General features: G+C 41.2%; 1 long non-coding RNA gene across 1 annotated transcript; it reads left to right on the plus strand.

The window, feature by feature from the left end:
- The first annotated feature begins 3,049 nt into the window (after nt 1–3,049).
- LOC134758914 (uncharacterized) lies at nt 3,050–7,609 on the plus strand. The gene is made up of 4 exons (XR_010134661.1): nt 3,050–3,185; nt 3,382–3,546; nt 4,119–4,193; nt 5,250–7,609. It is a non-coding gene; the product is annotated as an uncharacterized lncRNA (long non-coding RNA).
- The last annotated feature ends 351 nt before the right edge of the window (nt 7,610–7,960 follow it).

The raw sequence follows: 7,960 nt of genomic DNA on the forward strand, positions 1-7,960 counted from the left end.
AAGTCATTATTTCTTTTTATCTTATTTTTCCAGGGTTGTTGAGGTATAATTGACAAATAAAAGTTGTGTATATTTAAGGTACACAGCCTGATGCTTTGATATACTTATACATTGTGGAATGATCACTTTAATCAAGTTAATTAACATATCTGTTGCCTCATGTGTAGTTGCGTGTGTGTATGTGTGTGTGAGTGTGAACACCAAAGACCACCTTAGCAAATTTCAAGGATTCATACAGATTTGGAAACTCTAGTCACCATGTTATAAGTAAGATCTTAGAATTTATTCATCTTACGAAACCGAAACCTTGTACTCCTTGACTAACGTGTCCCTTTAAAAGGTTCACATGGCTTTAGACCAAAAAAGTAGAGCTTAAATTCTATATTTCAGGCTATAGGAAGAGGGCAGCAGAGGCATCTGAGGGTTGAAACACTTGTTTGAACTCTGGAAATTATACCTTTCATATTCACCTTCTCCACGTACTTGTAAAACTGGCCTCACTAGGCTGAGTGATTTCTGGCACCCTCTTTCCCCTAAAATCTGTTTCAGAGGTTAGAGTGACCTCTTAAAGAATGAGTTACTCAGGAATTTCAAATCTGTCAGAAGACATAATTGAAAAATCTTTGGGCATGAGTGGGGTGTGGAGTACTTACCAAATAAGATCCTAGTTTTAAATTTGAGCACACAGACTTTAAAACTTTAGAAAGTAAAAATGTGCTTGACTTTGTGGGTGTGTGGTGTGAACATGTGTGGATAAGCGTGTGTGACTGTGTGTGTGTGAGTGGTAAGTATCAGTGTGTAGGGTCTGTGGTTGCATGTACATGTGTGTACAAACATGTGTGTGGTGAGTATGAGTGTGTGTGATGTGTGGTGTGTGTGGTATATATATGTGTGTGACTGTGTGTGTTGTGTGTATGTAGTATGTATGACTACATGTATGGTGTGTGTGGTATATATATGTGTGTGACTGTGTGTGTTGTGTGTATGTAGTATGTATGACTACATGTATGGTGTGTGTATGTGATGTGTGTGGCTGCACGTGTGTGTGTGTGTGGCAGGTTTTGACCTCTGCTGAAACAGCATTTCAGGTGATGGAAGCTTCCTGTTCAACCACAAAACAGATTGTTTTCCTCCAAATTATCCGGACATCGTGGAGCGCTGAGCCAGGATCACTATCTCTACCGTGGAGAGGGAGTTTATTCCAAATAAACATTGTAAGGTTGACAGATTCCTGAGATGAACTTTAGCTTGAGTTTCTATTTACTATAAGTTCCTAAGAAAACTTTAAGAGTATAATTTGTGCTCAAATGCTTCAGTCAGAGTGAATTGTAGGATGGAGGGGATAACTTGAGTGTTTAATCTGTGCAAATGCTGTTTCATATTTTTTTTTAAGACTATTTTTTAGAAGTGGCTCTGGCTGTGTCAGTAGCATTTCCTTCCCCCGCCAAAGGCCACTTGCTCCTTTTTTCTTTGGTGTCCTTTCTGAGCCATGTCCTATCATTCCAGGTATCGCTAATTCAGCACATACATGCCATGATCCCACGTCTTTCGGCTGTGCCCTGCCAGGTGGAGTATGTTGCACTAACCCTAAGAAAATGGGGAGCTCTGGAGCCAGCAGAGGGAGCTTTCTGTCCAAATTGGAACTGCCTTCAAATTTGCAGCACAGATTCACACTCTTTTAAAAACTTTAGAAGGAACTTTCAGGCAGCCTGGCTTTGTGCATCAAGTAGCATGTATAATTCCACATCTGAGGCATCTATTCAATGCTTCTCGTGAGTGCCTTCCATGCATTAGTTTGCCACTGAGGGAGAGTGCCTGCAACTCTCCTGCACATTGCTTTCAGGTTAATCTTCCCTCTCCACGGTGGAGATAGTGATCCTGGCTCAGGGCTCCACGATGTCCGAGGAATTTGGAGGAAAACAATCTGTTTTGTGGTTGAACAGGAGGCTTCTATTACCTGAACTGCTGTTTCAGCAGAGGTCAAAATGCACCCCCCCCCACACACAGTCACACACACAACATACACCATACATGCAGTCATACATACTACATACATAATACACACAGTCACACACACACACACATATATCACACACACCACACATCACACACACTCATACTCACCACCCACACTGAATCTTGTTTCACTGCCCTGGCCTCAGCATAAAACCAGAGTGTGAGACTGGACTCTACATGAACTTTCTTGTTCTTTGTTCCTTCATTTATAAAATGAGGCCACTACAACCATGTGGTAGAATAAACAATGACCTCAGCAATATAATATAACTCAGTGCTAAAGCCAAAACCAGGATCAGAGAATAACAGCATCTCAAAGCTGGAGAGACCAGGGTAGCGGAGCACTTGATCCAAGCCCCCATCTGAGGAGGCAGAAATCTTCCAGGACGGGACGGTGTTTTCATATGGCAGGAGTCCCAGGACTTACGGCTATAGCCTCTTGTCCAATGTATTGGGTTTCTGCAGCCTTGTGTGTGTGACTTTGAAGAGCCACATGTTTTAACTCCAGGGAAATGAAAAGTGAGCTATCTGATGTAGCTTATACATGAACCCACATCCTTCCATGAAACAATACCATTCCAAATAGAAGCAGCAATAGTCAGCCTCATTCTGATTCTATTTCTTCTATAGAATTCGTGTTTTGTGTGATCATTCATTCAGCAAATCTTTTTTGAGCTCTTCTTGTGTGTCAATTATTGTGTTGCCTAATGCGGCTGTAGCCACACTGCAAGCACTGCCTCTGACAGCTTATGAAGAGTGCTACGCTGAATGCAGCTAGTTTGGCCATCTTCTATGTTCACCTCCTTCCATTTCCTGGCTCTAGTGTTCTGAATCTCCACACTGAACTTTGATGCCTACAGAGTCACTGTTTCACTTGTTTTCGGTGGTACCAGACATGCAATTTACCAAATAGTCCCAGCTTCCTGCCTTGTAGGCCAGTGGGAAGTTTGCATTTCCTGGCCCATTGTGGTGGAGTAGAACCACGTTACTAGTTCTGGCCAGGACCTGTGAGTGTGATGTGTTTCACTTCTAGGTCGGAGCATCTCTACCTAGCTCCATATCCCTCAGACAAGGAGCTCCAGAGAAGGGCTGGTGCTGCTCCCCAGCCTGGCTCCCTAAGGGACTGTAGGAACACAGTCTTTTGCTGACTCCCAAAAGCCACGTGCCAGGTATGAGAAATCAACCATTGGGTTGTGTTTTTTGTTTGTTTGTTTGTTTTCTTTTCTTCTTCTATTTTTTTTTTTACAAGGAGCCTATCCCAACTGATTACCTTCATATAGAACATAGCAATTGGGTTCCTGCTTTATTTGGGCTAATCACTAGCATATATTCATTTATTGATTGATTCATTCATTTAACAAATAGGCCTCCAGTTCCTCCTGTGTGTCAGGAACAGTTCTGGGGATTCAGCTGTGAACACGAGTCAACGATCTTCCCCATGTCGAGCTTATCTTCCAATGGAGAAGAAGAGGAGTGATCACACTTAATAGGAAAAACAAGCAGGAAATAAAAGCAAAAACACAAATCCAGGTGGGCTTTGTCATTGCTGAGACTACTCCTGATAAATCCTGACATTTCAGGGTACTGTGCAAGAGACTTACAGACACCAGAAACCCGAAGGCAGCATTCACCTGGATAATGATAGAAGGAAACATAAAAGGTCAGAGAAGGCCCCGACCATATGAACATGTTACGGACCACTGATGATGCTTCAAGATTGCTGGTCAGGTGAAGGAAACACCATGACCACCCCAAATCAATCACGTAGAATTCCATGACTGAGGAAATTCTCTCCATTCTTTGCCTCCTCTAACACCTGCTCTCACTCAGCTCAATCTAGCCTCTTCTTTTGCCACATGAATAGGGTCAGGAGTTAGCAGGAAATAGAACGATGGGAGTAGGAGAGAATGTCTGTGAGAAAGGTATAATGGTCCCCTTCCCCTTAATCCTCCAGGCACAAAGGGGAGACTCAAGCTCATGGACAGTGAGAATAATTTAGCAGCATCTTCAAGCTGAATCCCAGTACTCTGCTTTCTAGTTTATGTGGTCTTGGAGGTGACTCGATTTATTCCTTTAAAATGAGAATAATAACTGTCTTACAGCATCACTGTGAAGGGGAAGGCAAGCTGAAGAGTACCACATAAGAAGGACTCACTGGAAGCCATTATTTTATGAAGGTAGAATTTTTTTTTCCAAGTGCGTTAGCATCTGTTGTCCATTTGCTTTTTAAAAAATGATTGTAGAGATGGGGTCTCACTGTATTGCCCAGGCTGGTCTCAAACTCTTGGGCTCAAGCTATTCTCCAGCCTCGGTCTCCTGAAGTGTTGAGATTACAGGCATGAGCCACCATGCCTGGGAGTTGTCTACCTTCCTACAACACTCCCGAAGAGGATGGCTAGAGAGGAACTCATGTTGTTGTAATCCCCCACAATGAGAAAGCTGCACACTGGTATACAAAATATTACCTCTTTGTTGTTAGGCCACTATGGTTACTTCTTGAGAAATCTGCTTTCTACTGAACATCAATTTATATTTCAAATAAATGAACATCTATAAAAATAGACACCTGATTGAATATAAATGGGTGAGTTTTTAAATACCTGGATCATGGGGATTCTAAATGCTAAATTCTCGGTGTATTCGGAACTCATGAATTAAGAAATCCTTCCAGTGGTTCTTATTAGTTGGTATTTTAGGAAGGTAAACATTGAGTAGAAGTATTTAGAAATATTCCATCTGTACACTGGGGCCTGTTGTGGGGTGGGGTGAGCGGGGAGGGGGGAGGGGTAGCATTAGGCGATATACCTAATGTAAATGGTATATACCTAATGTATATACCTAATGTATATACCTAATGGTATATACCTAATGTAAATGGTAATGGGTGCAGCACACCAACATGGAACATGTATACATATGCAACAAACCTGCACGTTGTGCACATGTACCCTAGAACTTAAAGTATAAAAAAAAAAAAAGAAATATTCCATCTGTGCTTGTGAACTCCTAAGGACTGACCTAAGCCTGGAAATTGTGAACTTTTGAATGTTCATCTGTGCTGGCTTCTGCGAGGTCTGTGAACTTCCCTTACTCAATATTCCAGGCTAGCTCTTAACTTATTCTGCATGGGAGATACTCTGGAATTCAAATCCTTAAGCAAGCATCCATTTGATTAGAGTTTATGGTAGTTTTATGCGTGAAAAAAATCCCTGACCATTTGCTCTTTCTTTTAGGGAGCTGGTTAAAGAATGATGGCAACCTTGGAATATTATGCTATAGAAGACCTACTGCTTTCTAGAAAATGCTTTCCTGTTTTACATATGCCATAACCCCATATGTGGGTGTTGGCACTTGGTGTTTTAGATGATGAATAATAAAACATACTACATCAAGTCAATGCTCATTTCCATCACTCTAATGGAGTGTTGGGCATTATTGTGATAATATCCTTAAAATAACTGAGTAAAAAACAAAAAAATCTTCCAACCACAGCCAGTTAACTTCCCTATATAAAAAATGTAGGTTCTTTTTTTATTAGGCTACAAAACTATTTCAAGCAAATGGAAACCAAACGTGTACCAAAAAAGAGCCCATGTGTATTTTCAAACTGTTGTACCTCAATGGTTCATGCCTTTGGGCTCTAGAGCAAAGAGCAGCCAAGTCTCCCTCCTCCCTTTGTGCCTTTAGGAGGGAATAAAATACATACCTGTTGAGAACATGTTTGTATGATTGTATTAAGCAAGTGACATATTAATAGTCCCAAATGTTTTGAATAGAACCATTTTAATATTAGATTAAAAACTACCAAAATAGTAAATACATGATCGTTAAGCTCCAAATACTCTGCTTATTGGAAGAGAGCATTTAAAAAAAAATAGAGAGGTTAATCGTATTTTTAAGAGCCCTGAGATGTGGACTTCTCTGATTTCTTGATGTCTGATGAGCAAAGACCTGTGAGTCTCCTAATCACTAATGCCAATGGAATTTAATGCTCTAAAATTAAAATTTCCCTTTTAAGTCAATAGGTACTCCTCTTATACCAAGAAGTTCTGAGGGGTAAGAAATGTATGAGAATATGACCAGGACAGACAATAATCAAGGAAAAGGAGTAGATCCCACATAGGCACACACACATCAAAGCCCACACTCACATATACATATCCACGAGCACAGACACTCAACTTGTAAGCTTAAGTTCGTATCATGTCAAACATCAGAGGGGTTTAAATTTTTATTTTCAAGCCAGTGCCCAGGGATGGGCATCTCCAGGGAGCTGAGGATTAGCATGAGGCAGCCCTGCCGGCCATGCCTACATCCCCACAGGCACAGGACAAGCCAAAGCCTTTGTTGTATGTTGGCAATGCACTTTTATGAATGTAATTTCTATTGCTGTTTTTAGCCTTTTCACATCACGTAATGTGAGGCCTTATACTTGTTAAAAAATTTATTTTCAAAATTGAGAAAAATGGTATTCAATGGCCGATGTTTTGAAGAAAGTTTCTTGAATTTCCTTGTATGTTACTCCTTGAGTCCTTCCTGCTCTCGGAATTCATATAATGCTATGTTCTTGGCAAGCTGGGCTGCTGTGGCAAACACAGTGTAATCAATAAATGAAAAATTAAATGCCCTATTATGGGCAAAGCAGGCCTGGCCATAATCCAACGTAAGCCTTTCCTGTCCTCTATATTTACTAGACTTCGCATTGCCCTTGTTCACGTTCGCCTTAATAAAAGCTAAAAGAGGTGCCAAAGAATAGATTTGTTGAATACTTGACGCCTGTTTTTCTCGCCATTAAAGCATCAGCTCTGATTAGGAGAAGCATTATATCCCGTGGGAACCAGAGCCGGTGATGGCATTTGGTGGGGGATTTCAAATGCACAGATGTGATCTTTGGACAATGGAAAATCAAATGAGCTGAAGTTGGACGAAACCAGATGTAGAGCCTCCAAGTTCAACCAAATACATTGTAAAGAGGCAGTTGTGCTGCTGGGGTAAAGTGATCCAAAAGTTAGACATTTGATGGTGAGTTAAATAGGGCTTGCCCAGCCCACACAATGCATCATCTTGAGGTTCACATCTCTATCTCCCCAAGACGAAGAAATCATCTCAGCACAAGTGTTTTAATGGGATGTAAAAAGGATGATCATCTGTCAGAGCCTTAGAGATGCAGCATCTGAATGGGCTCAGGTTTTGGAGGGTGCTCACACCAAAGGCTCATGCACTCTCCACTTGTCATTTCCCTTAGAGGTATGCAATTTGACGGAAAAGATTGATACTAACCTCCAACTTTTAAACCAGAAAGACAGTGTTTTCCTAGTGGAGTCCAAACCCCTTTGTTTGTATGAATGTTCTGGGGAACCAACTTTGCTTTAAGGGGATCACTTATTAAGCCTAGGATTGGAACAAACATTTTGAGGAATCTGTCAGCCAGTGCTTTATGAACTGCTCCCTGCTCCATTGTAGAGTACAGCTCTCTCGAGAACCAACTCTGAGGTTCCAGCACGAATTGTCTCACTTGACATGAACTGTAAAACCATTGGCACCACCTTACCTTTTCTATCATAATGCCTATGAATAAAACCCCGTAATCCTCTGTTTGTTCTGCCTGCATGTGTCTTTTTTAGTTTAACTTCCTTTCATGATATGTTAAAAATCCCATTGACGGTGGGTGCCAAAAGCATTTAATTCCACCTGTGGAGTATGAATTCAAGGTAGCTTCTGCTCATGGGTGGCTCCTTCCCCTCCAGAACAGCCTTATCCCTGAGTTGGCATCCACCATGAGTCTGAAAATCAGTCGCTCTTTGGATTTGCAGCCCAAGGGAAGTGAATACATGCCTGGGTAATTGAAGGGAGGGTGATTATGAGTAAATCACAATATAACTCTATCTTGAAACTGATGTGTTGATTTTAAATTGTGATCTAAGATGTTCAGAATGAGGAGGCT

This window comes from Gorilla gorilla, chromosome 6 (assembly GCF_029281585.2).
Source record: "Gorilla gorilla gorilla isolate KB3781 chromosome 6, NHGRI_mGorGor1-v2.1_pri, whole genome shotgun sequence".
NCBI lineage: Eukaryota > Metazoa > Chordata > Mammalia > Primates > Hominidae > Gorilla > Gorilla gorilla.